Source organism: Rattus norvegicus, chromosome 14 (assembly GCF_021556685.1).
Source record: "Rattus norvegicus strain SHRSP/BbbUtx chromosome 14, alternate assembly SHRSP_T2T, whole genome shotgun sequence".
NCBI lineage: Eukaryota > Metazoa > Chordata > Mammalia > Rodentia > Muridae > Rattus > Rattus norvegicus.
Window position 1 is genome coordinate 83,076,903 of NC_141547.1, and position 19,753 is coordinate 83,096,655.

At 50.6% G+C, this 19,753-nt stretch overlaps 1 protein-coding gene across 48 annotated transcripts in view; it reads right to left on the bottom strand.

The window, feature by feature from the left end:
* The window catches only part of Osbp2 (oxysterol binding protein 2), a 161,555-nt gene that overhangs the window by 47,555 nt on the left and 94,247 nt on the right, over window positions 1-19,753 (bottom strand). For 2 of the 48 annotated variants that reach the window (XM_087583354.1, XM_087583344.1), the window contains exon 2: window positions 16,950-17,046. The gene's annotated coding sequence lies outside the window, so the exon portion shown is untranslated. 48 annotated transcript variants of the gene reach the window in all.

Here is a 19,753-nt window from a genome sequence, read left to right on the forward strand (position 1 = left end):
CACTGAACTGGAGCTGGCCCACTCGGCTAGTTTATCTAGTGAGCTTGCCCTGGGGGTGCCCTTGCCTCTCTGCTTCCCAAGTGCTGGGATTACGAAGGGGCCACCACAGCTGCCCATCATTCACATGGGTGCTAGGGATTTGAACTCTGGTCCTCACACTTGTGTGGGAAGCACTTTTCTTGCTGTGCCATCTTCCCAGCCCTACACTGAATTTTCTATAATGACCGTGCATTAGCTTAACAACGAGGGGGAAAAATGTCAAAAATAATCTCAGCCAGGGGCAGTAATTTAGGAGAGGCTGGATTTACAGCTACATGATGTTCCTTCATATAGGGAACCAAACTGGTCCCAAATCTAAGTGAAAACTCACACATCAATGCCTTCCTAATCCAAACATTGAAAATGTGGGGGAAAGATGAAGTGTAGGACCATGTGTTCTGTGAAAGACAGAGCAAAGGCAAGCCAGAAGCCACTGAAGAAAGTCACACGCTCTACAATTCATGAGACACCCCGGGAATGCACCCTAGTTGTTGCTGGGCTGAGCCCTGAACTCCCTGACCCCACATAGTAACCCACTGAATCCATTCAGAATGCCACCTTGTGTCACAGGCTAAGAAATTAATCTCCAACTACTGTCTCTGCTGCCTGGGAGGAGCCTGCTGGAAAAGTCCTAACAGTCCCCATTCATTACTGTTGGTATTCTGTCTAAGCTCCGCCCCCACAGTTACCTGGCAACAGCCAGGTATGCTCCGCCCCCAGTTACCTGGCAACAGCCAGGTTTGCCCAACTTACTATAAAAGGGGCTGGTTACCCCCTCCTCAGTCTCTTCTCCTGCTCTCTTCTCTTTCTCTTACCCTCTTCCCCTTTGTTCTTTCTCTGCTCATTCCCCTCCCCACTTCCCTTCACGTGCTCATGGCGGATCTTTACTCCTCTTCTCCTCTTCTATGTGGAACTATGTTGGCCCCTTGTGTTTTGTCTGGACGCGAGCCAAGATTTCTACCACAACAATTACCAGCCAACACAGGCAACAACTGCCCCTGCTGGGGCAGAGGATTTGGGGGAGGAGAGAAGTAAGTGGGAAAAGTGTCCGGAATGTCCTAAGCAAGCGTTTGATCACTTGCCTTGTTTGGCCAAAGGAGGCGAAGGTGAACAGAAGGGCCAGATGGGCACCAGCAAGCTCACAGGATGAGGTCAAAGCCAGTACAGAAATGGCCGCAGGGAGGGCACTGGGCCTTGGAGGACAAGGGTCCTTATGTGTGCTGGCTACTGTGGGGCGGAGCAGCAAGACTCTATGCGTGCCTCTTCATGAGGAGTGGCCCCATGAAAGCTAAAGAGCAGGATGAGCGTGGACCAGCGGACCATTTCCAATGAGAGCTCTGGTCGTGGCCCGGGCTCCGCGTGAGCCCGCGTGAATCAGGGGCTGCAGTTCACAGGGCCTGGGTCAGTTGTCACTGTTTTGAAACAAAAACTTCTGTGAGGTACCTGCATTATAATTTTGCACTGGGACCACAAGTTATGCAGCAGGGGTTGCTGGGAGGTGAGAGATCTAGGACCACTTCTCTGAATCCCGACTCCTAAGAACTGCGAGTTAGCCCCGAGGTCCAAAGAAACTCCATCTGATACACGCCAGATGTGCATCTGGTCCATCCTGTTGGGATTCCAGGAAGGGCAGAAGAAAAGGAATCTGCTGAGCCAGGAGTGGGCACCCAGAGATGTCCCAACTAGTGGGGACAACTCAGCCTTTGTTTTTATTCTGAGGCTGGGAATGGAAGCCCGGCCCTCAAGCATGCTAACCAAGCTCGCTGCCACAGAACTACGGCCTAATCCTTTTGTTAATCAAACACAAGCAAGGCCTTAAGGAGGTACAGGTTATGTTAGCATTCTAAGCTCCACCCCACCGTTACCTGGCAACAGCCAGGTGTGCCTGACACTATAAAAAGGGATGCTTGGCCCCTCCTCCATCGATCCTTTCTCACTCTTGCCCTCCTGACGCCACTCTCTCCCCATTCTCCTCCCTCCCTCTCCACGTGCTCAGGACTGGGGCCCTACTCCCCCCTCCCCATGCTCTGAATAAATTCTATTCTATACTATACCACTGGGTGGCTAGTTCCTCATGGGCCCACAGAGGCAGCCCCTTCCCCCACACCTTACCACACCTCCATAGAACATATCCTCCCTCTTTATCTTTTTATAAACACATTAGGGTGTACACAGCATATGCCTATGAGCCTAGCACTTGAGAGACTGGGGCAAGTGGAACCTGAGTTCCTGGCCACTCAGGGCTCCATAGTGAGACCCTGTCTCAAAAACAAAATGAGGGGACTGGGGAGATGGCTCCGTGGCTAAAGTGCTTGCTATGTAGTCATGAGGACCTGCATTTGGATCCTAGCATCCATGGAGAAGCTGCATGTGGTGGTATGCAGGGGGGCTGGAGGGGGAGGGTGCAGACAGGCAGATCTCTGGGCTTGCTGGCTAGCCAGCCTAGCTGAATCAGTGACTCCAGGGTCAGTGAGAGGTAGAAGATGACAGCAGACAGCACCCGAGTGTCAATCTGGGCTTCACTGCACCTTCAGGTGTACATGTGTACACCTGCACACATGTGTAGCCACACACACAACCCACCCCTCCAACATCATCCCTTCAGAACAAATGCTGTGGAAGAGAAGGTCCCCAGCCGTGGATGTCATGAATGAGGCAATTTTGGCAAGGGGGGACTGCGACACCAGAGGGAAGTGTTCACACCCTGGTATGCAGGCAGCCCACTCCCGGGAACTTGTCCCAGAAGGAAACACAAATGAAGAAACCTTTCATGCCAAAGAAGCTCAGGCAGCAGTCTGGCTTCGCTGATGATCTAATCAAAAGAGAACTGCTGAACAGAAGGAAAGCCATTCTGCAGACATTTGATACAATCAAGCCCGCAGTCACACGGGAAGCTGCCTGAGTGAGTCGCAAGCCCTGGGAAAATGATGTAAGAGAGCCATTCATACGAAGGAAAAGTATGGACCGGAAGTAAGGAACTGACAATAGTGTCCTGAACTGCCACGGCCGGCGCCATAAACTCTGTGACCTTAAGCATCTAGAACTGCTATCCCAAGCGCGTCCTTAAAAGTGACAGCTGTCCAGGGACAGAGGAGTGGCCTGCTAGGCCAAGGACAAAGTACACGGATTGGAGGACTGGAAAGAAGGCTTGGGAATCTCCAACAAATGAAGGATCTCAAAATGGCTCCAGGGCTGAATGGTAATCTAGGTTCTCATCCCATAGTGTGGCTTCCCAAGTAAAGTTGCTTACTCCAGGAAGAGCCAGGAACCAAGGAACTGGCCCCTTCTCCCATGGGACACACAGCAATGACCCTAGGGTACTGTCCAGGTGGGGTGGCAAAGCCGAGGCCATGGCTCCCTTCTGTCCTGGCAGGGCAGTTGATGTGGGCAGCTGCTATTTCAGCAGATGTGCGTCAGCATTCATTCTTCAACATGACGTCAGAGGAAAGGACATAAAAGGAAGTTTATCTTTAGCAGCCTGAGGTCCATGGCTTTGTCATCATTCCTATTGTTCCTCTGTGTGATCAGACGCATTGCTAGTGTGAGTTGATTGGCCCTTTCCAGGAACACCGGGCACTGGAGAGTGAATCATGCCTACACGGGCAGTGAGTGACCGACCTGCCCTGTAGGACGTCCTCTGGAGAGGTCAGGACTTTGCTTCAAGTTGGGGGAGAGGGGTGCTTTCTGTTTTACTCTGACCACTCAGCCTGCCCTCAGGAGCCAGTGTCAGAGGCTGCTTGCCACCCAGGGCATGAGTTCAGCCTGTGTGTAGCAGTGACAGCAAGTGATGCCTGCTTTACCAGCCTCTGCTAAACTCCCTTTGCCAACAGTGCTCTGCTCCCCAACCTGCCCAACGCTCCCACATGAGCGAGCATGCTCACAACATGCAGAAGTGGCTTCCTCTCTAGCACTTCTCCCCTGCTCCCCCACCAGGCACCCTCCCCCACCCCTCAGCTACTTGTCCCCAGAGGGCCCTCCTCCTGGGCTCCCTAGCAATGCCTTTCTCAGCTCCTGTGCGTTTACATCACTGAAATTCTTGAAACCTCTCCTCTTGGTGACCTGCTGTATGTCCCTCCGACTCTGGTCACAGGGCCCTATTCAGGCCTAGGCTCTTTCCTTGGGGAGGTGCAGAAGGATCGGGAGGGAACTGGCCTGTGAGTGAGGTGAGTAGGGACTGGAACCCTCCACCCCTCGGAGATATCTGGCTACAGACAGGGCGCCCCACCCAGCTTGAGAGAATGGCTGAGAAATGAGATTTTCTGATATTCGCAAAAGGCAGCATGGCTGTTTTCCCTACCACTTCCCTCTGCCTCTGAAGCATCATGGCAGTGCTGTTAACTACCCTAGCGTTTAGCCTTTCTCAAGTGACAAGGATTCCCCCTCAAGGCACCCTCCACATTCCACAGGGTCTGAGGTTCCTCCCCAGAAAATGAGCCAAAGCCTTGCAGCTTCTGCCCGGGCGTGGAGGTGGGGGGTGGGCAGGCCCCAGGAGTCCAGAACATTCTGTTCCTTGGCCACCCCTTTGGTATGCAAACACCTTTTGCCTTTGCGATCTTAGGACAGTCATTTTTCTCCTTGAGCCTCAGTTTCCCCATCTGTAAAATGATAATGCCAACTGTCCTCTTGCTTGCACCCTTAATGGATGCTGTGGTTTGAAACTAAGCACGCCCTTCAAAGGCTCACACTGCAGGGTTGGGTCACCAGCCTAACTTCACTGTGGCTAAGTCCCCCTCCTCTCCCTGCTTCCTGCCATCCAGCACCACTACCCCCAGCCCTTCCACCGCACTATTCTGTGCTCACCAAGCACGGAAGCAACAGCAGCCAAGCAGGTGCCAACGACCGACCTAAACAAACACATCTCTTGTTTTGTCACAACGACAAAACGCTAACATCAAGGGTTCTCCTTCGAAGCCCTATGGTGGCTTCGTTTTCCTTCCATATGGGGGACCTGGGGTGGCCCAGGTTACCTTGTCAGACTTCTGCCTCCAAACCATCTTTATCTCCCTGTGCAAACGACGGCAGTGAGGCACTGCTCCTGGCTGAATGCATCCTTAAAATCCACCAGCATCCTTACATGAGCAGGTACCATGTGCTAGTGAGCAGCTGGAGGCCTCTACATACGTGACTGCCCTTCCTGGGGCCACACTGAGCAGTAGTAACCACTGGGTAAAGGGAGAGCCTTTAATTGGGGAAGTCCTTTCCATGAGCCGTGGGTCATCTCCAGAGATGTCAGAGCTGTACCTCCTTAACCATGCCTTCACCTTTACCTAGACACTATTAGCTGTCACCTCCCAAGGCCTGGTGTCATAGCCTCTTTCTGGCCCACTCCCTCCCACTTCTCACCTGTCACAAGGCTCGAGACCTCCCTTTGGCCTCCTGACCCCTATCCTGTCCCTGGTCCCACTTGTGCCATTGCATGTGTCCTTTAATAGGCGGGACTATTTCTACCAGGATGTCCTCTGTGATTTTTACCTTTGCCTCACAGATTTATCTATTGTGCTCCCTCCCTCCCTCCCTTCCTCCCTACCACCCTTTAGTAAAGCCACTTGCCACAGTGGCACCAAACTAACTAACTAAATTCGAGGATAGGACCACAATAGTTTCCTTGGAGGCTCAGCTCCTGACCTCCTGTGAGCCCAGACAGACCCAGAGTAAGAACATGGGCATCTAGAACAGAGCCAGTCCCCTGCTTCAGGCCTTGTGACCTCAAAGGAACTCAGCTCATGTGACCTGCAATGAATGTCAGAGCCAGCCCTTCAAAAGGTTGTTCCCAACCAGACCCGACTTGAGACTTTCTGAAGGACCCTGAACCCTAGCTCTACATTGGCTTTCTCTGGTGTTCTGAGGGCTCCTCTGAGAATGTTCCTGGTGTAGTCCTCAAAGATAATGGAGGTGGGGGAGGGACGTAGATACAAAGCAACAACAAAAACACCAAACCCCTGGCCCAGCGCATGGTGGCACGCATCTGTAATCCCAGTATCTGGGAGGCAGAAGCAGGACAGTTGTGAGTTTGAGGCCAGCCTGGGCCATACAGTGAAGACGCATCACAAAACCAATAAAACCTGACAGACTTTCAGGGAGTACAAGTACCTAGCACTCACATTATGACCAAGTACCCAGCACTCACATTATGACCAAGTACCCAGCACTCACATTATGACCAAGTACCCAACACTCGCATTATAACCAAGTACCTGGTACTCACATTATGACCAAGTAACCAGCACTCACATTATAACCACACACCTCTAGGAAGTCTCATCACCAAGTTTGCTGGGAGCCTGTATGAAGACATCCGCCCTCTATGGCCTGTGCCAGCTGCCATCACCATCATCTCCTGTGTTGGGGACACATCCTTCTGCCCTTCTTCACTCAGTTTGGTTCTCTACATCCCACAAGGGCGACCAAAATGAGCTGGACCCAGAAGACAGGAGGCAGTTCACGGGAGAGCAAGTGAGAAAGTGCCGTCTTCACAGCACCCAAGTACAGCCTGCTCAAGGCTGCCTGACCTCTGGGAGCCCATCATGCTGGGCTCCCGTCTCCCATGTACAGCCTTCCAGATTTACATCCCAGCCAAATATGATGTATAAGTTTAACACACACACATATACATACACATACACACATACACACATACACACATACATACACACATACATACATACACTCACATACACACACACACAGGCACACTCATACACACATGAACACATACACACACATTCACATACGTACTTATCTACACACAGACACACACACATATACTCACAAGATACACACTCAGAAACACACTCACACATACACACATATACTCACATACACACTCAATTTGCACACATACTTATATACACACACAGACACACACAGACACTCACAGGACACACACACATACACACTCACATGCGTACATACATATACTCACATAGATACACATATTCATACAGACATACACACACACATACAACTCACATGCATACATATACACACTCACATAGACACACATACACATATTCATACAGACACACACACACACACACACACACACACACACACACCACATAGGCTGTGGTGCTGAATTTGGGGACACCTAATCTATCAGGCATATCCACCAGCACCTCTGCCCAGGATATCTGTGAATATGACTCAACACAAAATTGTTAATTTACTTAAAACACTGAGGCTTTTTTTTTTCAATTGTTTGTGTAACAACCTCACCACTCTCAAACATGACCTTCTGCACTGACCATGTTGTGTGGTGCTGAACAGGCCTGAGTTCATTGTTCCCCGTCACCTGTTCCTTGTGTCTACTCTGTCTCCTCTGAGTTCATGGCCATCGCAGATCCACACACCTCACTCAGTTCATGCTTGTGGGTGAGCCCTGTCCTCAGAAGACAGATGTGGGTTTGTTCTCTCTCTCACCCCTCCTATGGCTGCGTTTCCAATGAACTCTCTTTTGCAAGGCTCCTCGTTTCCAGTGACTGACATGCTGTATGGTGTACAGAGTGAGCCTGGCTGGGTGACACCCAGGGTTGAGTGGAGCTTCCCTGAGTTTCTACATGAGCCTTTCCACTTTGTGGCTCCCGAGGCTCTATTTGAAGCACAGATACACACAATATCTCATCTCAGCCTTACTGCTAGGTAAAGAGATTAAAAGCAAACAAACATTTATGTGTGTGTGTGTGTGTGTGTGCAATGTGTCATGGTGTGTGTGTGTGTGTGTGTGTGTGTGTGTGTGTGTGGTCATCAGAGGACAATTTATGGGAGTTGGTTCCTCTCCTCCCACCATGGGTTCCAGGGATTAAACTCAGACTGGCAGTCTCAGCGACAAGTACTTTTACCATCTCCCTGGCCCTGGAAGGGTAGGTTTAATGCTCCAGACTTTGAAATGAGGGAAGCCAGGACTGAAAGGGCTAGGAACCAGCTGGAGGTCAGGCAAGAGCTTCCTGCCACAGACTCCTTGGGCTGCTCCTCCAGTGGTTAGGGCTGGAGCTGTGTTGGAGGCTACCCTTCTGGAGCCCCCTTTCTGTCACTCTTAATGGGGTCACGAGTTGGCTGCTGTAGACAGGGATAGACTCAGGGGCCTGTGACCTAGCGGTAGAGTCAAGACAAGAACCTAAGAGCCCAGGTCTCTTTCTGGCCCAATGACGAGACGGGACTTCCAGAGGAGCTGCCCATGGGAATTGATTCCCCAAGCCACAAAGTTCCGTTGCTGGGCCATCACAGGCCGGGTCACAGCTCCTGCTCTCCAGAGCAGGCAGAAAACCTAGCTCCCTCTTCGACTTGGGTAAGGTGGGCTGCAGCGTGTGTCACTATTTCACTGGGACCCGTCTATAAGGAGGAACTTGTCTGAGGACATTTCATGTTGTCTGAGCCGAGGAGACCAGCATCTGTGAAGTGAGGGGGGTTGGAGTTCTCCCCATGCAGAAAGAAAACACCAACCTCCCCTAGCTGATGGCAACCAGGCCTCTGTCAGCCTGAGTCTCCCCCATTTCTCTCTCCCTCTAGCAGGCATAGTCAATGCTAAAAACAGAAGGCTGACAGTTTATCTCTAAAGTTCTATTCAGGACTTCCTAAGCTCACCTTCCCACACACCTCTGCTGGTCCCGAGGGATTCCAGACTGGGGTCTGAAATCTGCCTGTTCTTGCCTGAGACATTGGCCACAGGGTCTCCTGGTGACGCCCTCAACTGTTCCAGGCCCCATTCTAAACACTAGGAGCATCACACACGCCCCCAGCAAGATCTAGACATGAAGCAAGGAGGGAAGCAGGCCCCAAGGCCACTCAGACACTGCCCTGCTCACACCTTTGTTTCCAAAGTGGCTTCTGTCGCAACCAAGCTGAGAGCAAGGTGGTGCTTCAACACATACCCTTGTTTGTCTTGAATCTTCATGTAATATTAACCAAAACCACTCTATAGGCAGAGAAAGAAGAGCCTCTGTGGGTTAGGCCCAATGCTTATTCTTACTGACCCCAAGAATAAATCCAAGCCGATAACAGAAACATCATTTAACCTTACATATGCATAAAGTATATATCCGAAATAAAAACTGGAGATTAAAAACAATCCCTTACGGGCAGGGAACGTGCAGTGAATAGCATTCATACGTCATAGCAGGTCAGGATGAAATACTGGGCGTGTTTACTGAAACCTCTGAAACCCTACACCTGTGTTCAGAATGCCACAGGTTAACCACACTCTCCATGACTTCCAGGCTGAGGCTTGGTGTCCTGCAACTCTGGGGAACACAGGAGCTAGCCAGACCCTAAGGGGCCATTGGCGTTGCCAGTCAACGAGCAGAATTAACCGCAAGGTTTACTACAGGCCAGGACAAGGGGCAGTCATAGCATAAAACGAGCTGTTTCTAATCAAGGCATATTAAGTGAAGTTAACTGACTCTGTGTCTGTTAGGTCAACAGGGTTAAAGAATCCTGATTTTCCCAAGTGAGTGGCATTAGACCAGAAACACTCGTCAAGGTAAAGAGCACTCAAGATAAAGTTTCACTCACGGCAGTCTCCAAAAAGGGTTTCAAGCATCAAAAATGGCAGGCGAGAGAGACTAGGGGCCTATAAGACTGCAAAGCAGCAGTTTCCTCTCAATGTGAAGTCAGATCCCCAGCAGGCTTCTGCCAGAACACTGAGGCGTCAGTCAGGATCACCATAGTAGGACAGGGGCATTCTCAGGGGTGGCCCTTGCTCAGACCTAATTGGCCACTCCACAGAGTCATGCAGTGAGCTAGGGTTGACTCCAGGACGAGGCCCATATGGATGGCGCTGCAGTTCTGTCAGCGCTCTGGGAGCCTAAAGGCCCTGAGGTAGTAAAGACCCCAGGCCGACCGAGGAAGAAATAGGGTAAATGTTGGGGGCGGGCAAACACGATCGCCCCTAACAGACCCCCTCCCCTCTCCTGTCCAAGAACAACTGGATTGGATTTTTTTCCTTCCCCCTCCCCCAGATTAATCGACCCCCCCACCCACCCCTGCTCATCTCTAGCAGCAGCCCCCTTTCCAAAACTCGCCATGCGCAAGGCCACTGCGCAGCGTACACCGGGAGGGCGCGGAAGAAAGGGGTTCCCCGAGGCTCCCCGCGATCCCCACGCCATGAGCAAGTGACATCAGAGGCTCGCGTGGACCGGTCCTGCAGCAAAGCCCGGCGTGGGGCGTGCGTGCGTGCGTGTGAGGGGAGCCCGGCCTCGCGAAGCCCGTGGCACTAACCCTTCTTAAATTTATTCAGGCAGCCAGAGCTACAGAAGGAACGCACGGAGGCCGTCTCCCAGCAGCCGCGTCCCTTCATCCCCGCGGCCGCGGCCTCCAAGTGGCTGGGCGCTACATGGCGCCCGAGTCAGGGCGCACAGCTAGGAGGACCGCGGAACGGAGGCGGCGAGCACTCGCCGGTCCAGCGTCGCGTCGCACGGAGCACCGGGCCGCCCTGAGCTCGGTCCCTTAACCCCGTCGGCGCCGTGAGAGCCAAGCTGCCTCCCCGCCTCCTCCCCCAAGCCTGTGTGCGACCCCGCGAGCTCCGGGCCCCGGGTGTGGGGCGGGCTTCCCTCGGCCACGTCATGTCTGCTCGCGAAAATCCGAGCGAAGGTGCCGCCCCCCTGCAGCAGCAGGCTTGGTGCTGCTGTATTTCAAAGGAAGGGTGCCCTTGAGAAGCCCGGGCACGTGGGAAATGGGGTGGCCTGGAACCTGACGGTGGGTAATTCCAGGAAATTGAGGTCACCGCTGAGACCGGGTCACCTTCTAACCGCGCTACAGCAGCTGGTGCATGTGTCTGGCCACCTGCAGCTACCTGGCCACCTTCTAGGAGGAAGGCAACAGGCAGGGGCCCCAGGGACTTCAGCTCCTTTAGGTACGTCTGCTCCTTTAGGTACAAAGCTGCAGGCATCTGGGACATCTGTCTCTGTTCAGACTTTTATGAATACAAGCGTCCTGTGGAAGTCTGGTGAGTGTCACAAACCCAGTTGTCCAAATGTAAGTTTCTTGGGCTTTCTCACAACCCTTCTTCCACTCCTCTCCCATCAGCTAACTGCAGGACCCTTCCTGTTGCTCAGCTAAGAAACCTCAGAGACATGCTTAACTGATCAGCCTTAAGACCACAGGGACAGCACTGAGGGGGGGGCAGTGCTGGGAAAACACATGCAGGACCCCACTGTTCTCCATCACCCAACTCCAGAATCTCGGACTCTTAGAAAGCGGCCCAGAAAATCTTCCAGTTTCCACTCTGCTCACAGTCCACACAGCACTACTCCCCAAAAGATGCCACTCAACATCAGAGTCAACATAGAAACCCACACGGCAGCAGTCTATAGATGGAGCCCTATCACCGGCCCCCAATCTTCCTACTTTGGAGAGGCCTGGAACACCTGCCTAACTTCCTCAGTAACTGGACTACAGTGAGCCCCAGCCTCAGTTTACTGGCAGTTTTTATAGGATTTGTGTGTGCAGGAATCAGTCCAGAGCAGGTCATTTAGTCACATGCTCATGTCATGGAAGCTGGCAGAATCTCACTAAAAGCTGGACCTCTGTCCTGAGCAAGGAAGGGCAGGGCAAGAGAACACAGTGCTGCGGGTCTCCTCACACTCAGCCACTCTGGATTACCCAAGGAGTCAGCAAAGAAAACATATCTAGAAAAGTAAATGTAGCAAATAAAAAAATAATAATAAAGAAGAAGCAAACAATCTCGAAGTCCTGGGAGAGCACATGCACACAAACATGTAAGCACATATATGTACACACACATGAACACATGGGCATGCACATGTTTGCACACTCCTTTGAACATGCACACATAGTATATGCATACACATGAACGCCCACGTGCATGCTCACACACACCGTGCCGTCTTTGTATGTATCTTTATTTTGTACTGTAAGACATTATCAAGTTTTGCTCATGCACAATGGTTAGAGTCCAGCCTAGGAGGATATGTCAGCAGAAGGGTCACAGGTGACCAAGCAGCAGGGTCGAGGAACCCAGCATCAAACCTCCACTCACCACCAGGACACTGCTAACCAGGCTCTGACTACACCAGGCTCCTCTTGGCTCAGACTAGTGACATACACATACTAAAATTCATGTACACAAATCGGTGTATGCACCTGTTACATGTGTGTGTGTGTGTGTGTGTTCGTGCATGTGTGCAAAATCCAATGTCCATCCCAGTGCCAGAGGCGAGAGGAAGAAAGAAGCTAATGTGAGCCCAGCAATATGGCAACATGGAAGGACAGTGAGAGCCACAGGTATGTCTCCACTCTGCAGCCCAGTGTGAGAAGATGCTTCAGCAGGAGAGGAAGAAGCAGGAAACGCCACTCCTGTCACCACTGAGTAAAGGCGGGTGCAACCCAAGAGCCCAGCTGCAGGGGAGCATCTGTTATGAGCTTCATGGATGCCAAAGAGCCATGTAGACTTACATAGGCAATGGCATCACAGATTAAAGCTTACGCTAAAACCCAAAATACTGGAACAAAAGGAACTCACACAACTCGTTCGTAACTGAGTGAAAGCTATGCATGAGCTTGTTTGAGCAACAGAGGCAGGGCCCAATTTCTTGGGATGCAGGCTTCTTTCTTTTCCTCCATCCTGTGTGCTCTCTTGGACCTTTACTCACTGCCAGTTTCCTGCACAGACTGAACTCCCTGAGGACAGAGAGTGTGGCCTCCTCTCATTGTTCCCAGCTTCCGGTGTGACCTAATAGGTACTCACTGACTGAATGGGTACAGGGGTGACTCAGAGATGAGATCAATCAATTGGTTGCTCCAAGTGGCTTAGTCACTTACCATGAACCCCTCCTGTCTGAGCCCATCAAACCAAACCCCTCCTGCCTTCTCCCGTTTTCCACTGTGGTTCCTTCGGGTCTGTGCTTCTGATACACACACCACCTCACAGCTTCCTTTTTCCTCTGTACAGGAAAAAAGGAGGGGATAGCCCACAGGTAATGGCCACAGCCCCCAGGGCTATAGAGAGCTGTGGCTTCCCTCTGACTCACAGACTTATCATTAAAGCTGAGGCCTATGCCCCATGTGGGGCTACCTTAAGAATGAAGTTTTAAAGCAGTGTTCTAAGAATAACCATACATAGGTGCTGACTACCGCTGTCATCAATAAATAAACGACTTTGTGCCAAAGCCAAAGAATTAATTCAAAAGCAATTTGTGAGAACGGGTTGCTAGGCAATTAAATAATGTCTGAGGGGAAACCTCGTCATTGATTATGCTAAAGTTACAGAATTATGGGAAATAACGTTCCATTCACATCTGTTTGATAAAAAGGACAGGACAGAGATGGTTCTCTCAGGATGAGCCTGGTGGGGGCAGCAGGGGGCTGCCAGCCCTGGAAAACAGCTCTCTTGAGTACCAGGAAGCACAGCTGGGGATGGTGCCACCAGCTAGTTCTAAGAACCCTGATCTCTTTACAGCCTCCATTCAACTGCTCCTGTTGGTCATTAACAGAGCCTTTTTTCTTGTTGGAGCCTAGATATTCCTCCCACTGACAAATCCCCGGAGACTGTCCACTTGTTGAGTCTTCAGTCTTTACTTGATTTTTACTTAAGGTGACAACAAATACAGCTGAAAGTACAAATCTATTACAGAACATCCACCTTTGGTGGCTATTAAAGCAACACAAATTAACAGCCTTGATGAGCTCATTTAAATATATTACAATCGCCACAAATCTGTTTAGTCATTTACAATCTAATACTTGAGAGTCCTGGGAAGCTGATGCGTTCCTGTTCTGGAGTGTGGGACATTGGTGGCTCACCCCATGCAGGATACAACAGCTCATCAAAGGCTGTGTTGCTACTGCTGCCCCGAATTCAAGAGTCCAAGTCCTGAGAGTTTTCCCTCAGGAAGTGACCCGAGACTCACAAGGCTCTCTGTACAGAGGTGTTCACCACCTTACTGTCAGTAATGACGCAAATGGAAAAGTCAAACGCTCAACAACTGAAGGACGACTCAAACATTAAGAGGTACCAGCTCCGTGGACTGTTACACAGCCATTAACATGATTATACAGAGTGGGAAACTATTAGCTAAATCGACAGGGTAAAGGACTGGCCATGAAGTAGCTTGTTTAATTAGATGCCTAAGCTGAGAAATACATGAAGGGTCAGGAAAAAAACAAAAACATAAAATTCAAAGGCAGGTTTGTGAGGACATGAGATCACTGGCGCGCATATATATATATGTATGTATGTATATAGATACACACACACACACACACACACACACATATATATATATATATATATTCTAAACACTTTTTACCTTTTAGTATAGTATTTCCCACAGTAACAAAAATCACATCCAATCAACTGACCACAGTATTTGATACCCTTTCCCAAGAGGGGAGAAACTGGGAAGCGAGAGTCTTTGAAGATTAGGTGCTGTGCTCGGGGAGGGTGAGTTATTTTAATAAACTATGGGTAACAGGACAAGAGAGAGTGACCAGAGAGCAGGGAGTCAGGACTGGGGGTCCCTACCTTATGATGTCAGTCAGGTCTCCCGGAGGGTGGGGATGGACTCAGATTTGCGACCCACCTGCTGGGTGACTTAGGCTCTAAGTCTGGCTTTCCAGATCCTCAGCCAGAAATGGTGCTGGCTCTCACTAGCTCACCTTGTCAGGTAGGAGCTAAACGGAAAGGCCTCAAGTCCTAATTTGAACTCCAACCTGAAGACCTCAGAACAGGATGCTTCTAACAGAGTGAAGCCATAGAGGAGGAGGGCTAACCTCTGATAGGCATCCTTCTAGGGAAGGCAGATCAGGAGATGGACATCCAGGGTCCATGCAACAGGGAGAAAGCAAGCCAAGGAAGGTGGCCTCAGAGGGGCCAGGCTGCTGACACTGACCTTGGACCTCTAGTGTCCGGAAGTGAGAGAGTGGGTTTCTGTTGCTTTAACTGCCTAGACAGTGTTTTGGGAGTCTGCACTGATAACACAGCTCCTTATGCAAAGTCCTGGAGCTGTCAGCCCCAGCCCAGGTGGGGAGAAGTGATCCACACCAGGGCCAGGAGCCAGGAACTCCCAACCACCTTCCAAAGCCTCGCTGGACTCAAAGGTCCAGCCCCATGCTGAGCTCAACTGTCAAGCGTAGAATGGCTGCGATCCCCAAGAAGACTGGAGTGAGGAAGCGCAGTGTGGAAAGCACAACTGTGGGGCTGGTGAAACAGACGTAGAGAAAGAGCATCAAGCCTTGTTCCTCCAAGGAGGACCTCCAAGCTCCACTTCCCCAGCACTTTCCCAACCTCTGATTGACAGATCCTCTGACAGGCATCCAGACATTCTTAGTATTTTACACAGTTTGAGAGCAGACTGGTCTACATAGTGAGCTCTTGTCTAAGTATAACAAAACAGAAACCAACCAAACAAACATGGGGAAAATACTGAAAAAACATACAACGGAAGACATACCAACTGGAATGAGTGATGCCACGGCATCACGAACTCCAACTACCCAAAGGGTGCCATGGCAACAGATGGTTAGCAAGCTTTGGGATGTACATGATTGGCCATCAAACAGACCAAGACCTACCCAGTCTCAAAGGCAACAGGAGAAATGCAAAACAGACTGAGGAAGTGCCTTTTTATTGGCTGTTTACCTAGTAACAGAGTAAGAACAACACTAAGGAAGCTGACAGTCCACACTGTTGGAAGACAGGCATGTGTGTGCGCGCTCGCGCGCGCGTGCGTGCGTGTTTGTGCACGAGCATCTCTGTGTGTATGCATGCTTGTGCCACACTGCTTCTGTGGAGGACAAAGGATACCCTGCAGTAGTCAGTTCTCCCTTTCTAACTTGTGGGTCCTAAGCCACCAGGCTCAGAGGTGGGACCCAAATCTGCTAAGCCATTCTGTCAGTCCTCTATCTTCTTCTTCTTTTTTTTTTAAAAGATTTATTTATTTATGTACAGCATTCTGCCTGCGAATGCGACTGCAGGCCAGAAGAGGGCGCCAGATCTCATTACAGATGGTTGTGAGCCACCATGTGGTTGCTGGGATTTGAACTCATGACCTCTGGAAGAGCAGTCAGTGCTCTTAACCTCTGAGCTATCTCCCCAGCCCCCTCCATCTTCTTTTAATGGCAAAGTCTCTCATTGAACTTGGAGCTCACCCATCAGCTAAGCTGGCCGGTAGCAGTCACCTAAGGGTCTGCCTGTCTCCACCCTACTCCCAACAGCAGGATTACAGACATGCCCAGCCTTTGAGTGAGGATTAGGGATATAAACTCAGGCCTTTGTGTTTGCTCAGTAAGCACTTAACCCACTGACCCATGCCCCCAGGTCCTTAGAGTTCTGCTTGGCCAGCAATCTGGTAGTGCCTGCTGATATTTATCATGTGCGCCCATGCCACCCAACAATTCCACTTCTTGGGAGCTGTGCTAAGTTACACACACCACGGCGCTCTCTGGGATCGTAACAGAGCATAAAGTATCTTAATCAGCCATCAACGGGGAAGTTAACAAAACTAGGAGACCCTGTAGAGTTCTACGCCATTACTTTAAGCTGACATAGATCTAGTTGAATTGGCACATGAGGATCTTCAAAATACACTAGGGCCAGAGAAAAAGCAGAGAGTGGTTTAATGTAATCTCATAGGTGCACTGGGAGGCGTGTGTGGGAGGGGCACCTTTCCCTCCGTTTGGGAACATTTTTGCAGATGTTCCACTGTAACAAATTGTGCAACTCTCTTGGGAAGAGAGTGAGATGGAGAGAAGTGATGAGAGATAACTAACGTTTGCACCATATATCTTAGGATCCATTTAAATATTTCACACTGTTATGTTTCCTAAACATATGTAATCCTCGCAGAGATGGGGACAAACGGGCCACTCGAATGCTTGCTCATGCTGAAGCCTGTGGTTGAGGACAGGGTCTGGGGGTCACGTCAGAAAAGCCACCACACCAGTGCACACAGACCAACCTGGTAGGCAGCAATCAGAGAGGGACTGGATCATTTGGCGCATGCGTGGTACAATTCCCAAGAATCGGAGGAGCAGAGCCGCCCATGGCGACGGGCCCTGCAAAGAAGGGACACAACTGCAACCAGGTGTGGAGGGACCAGGGGTCAGGTACCTGTCATCCAACCAGGATAGAGGCCTCAACCCACCCTCAGCTTCCAAACTGCTGGCAGCAGCTCATGGCCACAGATACCGGTGAGCACGGGAGTGTTGTGTGGGCATGAGGAAAGGGCACCCATGAGGGTATCTGGGCATCTACTTTGCACTCACCTCCTAGGCCTGCTCTGAGACATATAGTCAGAGAGGTGTCAGGACAGTGACAGAGCTGCAAGAGGGTCTGATAGACAGGTGAACAGAAAAGACATCAGGAAAGGCAAAACACGACAGGTGTGCCCTTGCACGGCCACTGAGTGTAATGGCCTTGCCAGAAGCTCTCCACAGGTCCATCATGTTATGTCAACCATGCGCTTGTGACGTCCTACCTCCCTTATGCTTTTGTCACTCACTGTCCTCCAGCCTCCTTGTCCCCCAGTACCAGGTAGTGGTCAGAAGTTCATAGTCTTCGCATTCTGTGGGACAATGTCTATGTCCATGGCACAGATCCCTTTCTGTCTTAGTGTTCCATCCATGGAAGTGCTGTCTCTCCTCCAAGCCCTGCACAGCCTCTGCTTGTTTGCCCCAGCAGAGCCCAGCATCTCTCCTCTGTTTCTTCATGGCCACTGTGGTGTGGTTTGAAGGAGAATCGCCCCTGTAGGCTCAGATAGCCGAATGCTTAGTCCTTGAGTTGGTGGGACTGTTTGGGAAGGATTAGGAGGTGTGGCCTTGCTGGTGGAGTGTGTTACTCCAAGTGAGCTTTGAGATTTCAGAAGACCAAACAAGACCCAGTCTCTCTCTGCCTTCTACCTTCTAGGCTTAGGATGTAAGCTCTCAGTTACTGCTCTAGTGCCATGCCCCTCTGCCTGTTGCCATGCTCCCCACCATGACATCATGGACTCACCCTCTGGAACTGTAAGCCAGCCACCAGTTAAATGCTCCCTTGATTATGATGTCTCTTCACAGCAATTGAACTGAGATACTACAGTTCTTTCTGTCCTCAGGCACCTGCTGCATACCTGAGGGTCAATGGCTTTACTTAACTAATCTCTCTCAATACCTAAGTGAAAAAAAAAAATCCCTGAGTCCTTCAAAGTCATCACCCAATCCATCTGCGTCAGCTGCATCATCCTGCTCAAGTCCAGGATCTCAGCTTGCATGTCCCCTTTATGCCCAGCCTCTGGATTATCATAGGGACAATTGACTGAAATCTTCAATTCTCCCCTCTCTACCTCTAGGGGCTTCAGCGGTGGCAGGAAGGCTGAAAAAAGCCATAGCCCAAAGCTCTCAACGTACACTGGCATGGGAGGCTCTGAGTCCCTGCAAATGGTCAGTATCTTGAGGGCCAGGGAAGGTTGGTCTCCATTTGAATTGTCCCAAAGCTGCCAAAACCTGGGAGTGAACACAACATAAGTTCATTCTCCCACTGCTGTGATGCAAGAGATCCAAGATCAAGGTGTCAGGAGGCTGTGCTCCCCTCACATGCTCTAGACATGATTCCTTGCTTCTTTCCATGCCTGCTGGCCTCAGGAATTCCTTAGCTTGTGACATCATTCTACCTCTGCCTTGCTTTTCCTGTCCTATGTCCTTAGATGGTATCCTTGTGTATGTGTGTATACTGTACATGCCTATGTTTGCATGTGTATGCCTGTATGTATGTGTGTGTATGTGCCTGAGTATGTCTTTGTAGAGTGTTCTCTTGTATGTGCATATGTGTGTGACACATGTTCATGTGTGTTCTTATATAGTGTCCTTGCATATGCATGTGAAATTATATATCCATGCATGTATGATATGTGTAAATGCCTATGTGTGTGTGTCCCTATACAGTGCTTTTATGTGTGCATATGCACATGTGTACTGTGTGTGTGTGTGTGTGTGTGTGTGTGTTTCTGTCAAGCTGCATTAGGAACCTGAATGACCCTACCATAAAGATTACATCTGCAGAGACCTATTTTCCCAAATAAGGCCACACTAATGCAGCCCATAGGTCTGAGGCCTAATACTGCAGGTGATACACAGGGTGAGACTCTAGTTCCCATGAATGGCCATGAGGAGGTCAGAGCAGGGAGGAAGGTGGGCTGGAGGCTGCAGGTTGGATGAGGAGGAGTGCCGGCCGGATCTGCCACATTTAAACCCCGCCTAGGCATGGAGAGCAAGGTGCATTCCTCCAGCTGGAGGCTCTCCTCTTTGCAGTGTGGGTTCCAGAGTTGACCTGCAGAAAGGACTTCCCAGAGGCAGGAGCTATTAGGGGAGGGCTCTTCAGGAAAGCAGTGACAAGAGCAGAATTTGTCCCAGAAACACACAAGGCAAGGCTCAGAGGAGTCCCATTAGGGAAACTGGCCAGATGCAAAAATGTCAACCTTGATAAGGAACTGAGTCAGGGCTGAGACTGCATGGCCTGAGGGAATGAGTGCAGTAAAAAAAAAAAAAAAAAGTGACAAGAAAAGGGACAGGGGGGGCAAGATGAGGAAGGAATGAGGCTCCTGGGGGTGGGGCGTAATGGTGGCTGGAGACCAGGTGGGGCCTGGTACCTGAAAATACAGCCCAGAGAATGGAACAGTTCAATTAGGAAAGCAGGCTCCTGGGTGTGCACAAGAGCCCTGGAGGCAGGCTACTTACGCATGAGCTACGAGAGATCCACTGCCTTTTTATGTGACTACGCAGTGCCCAG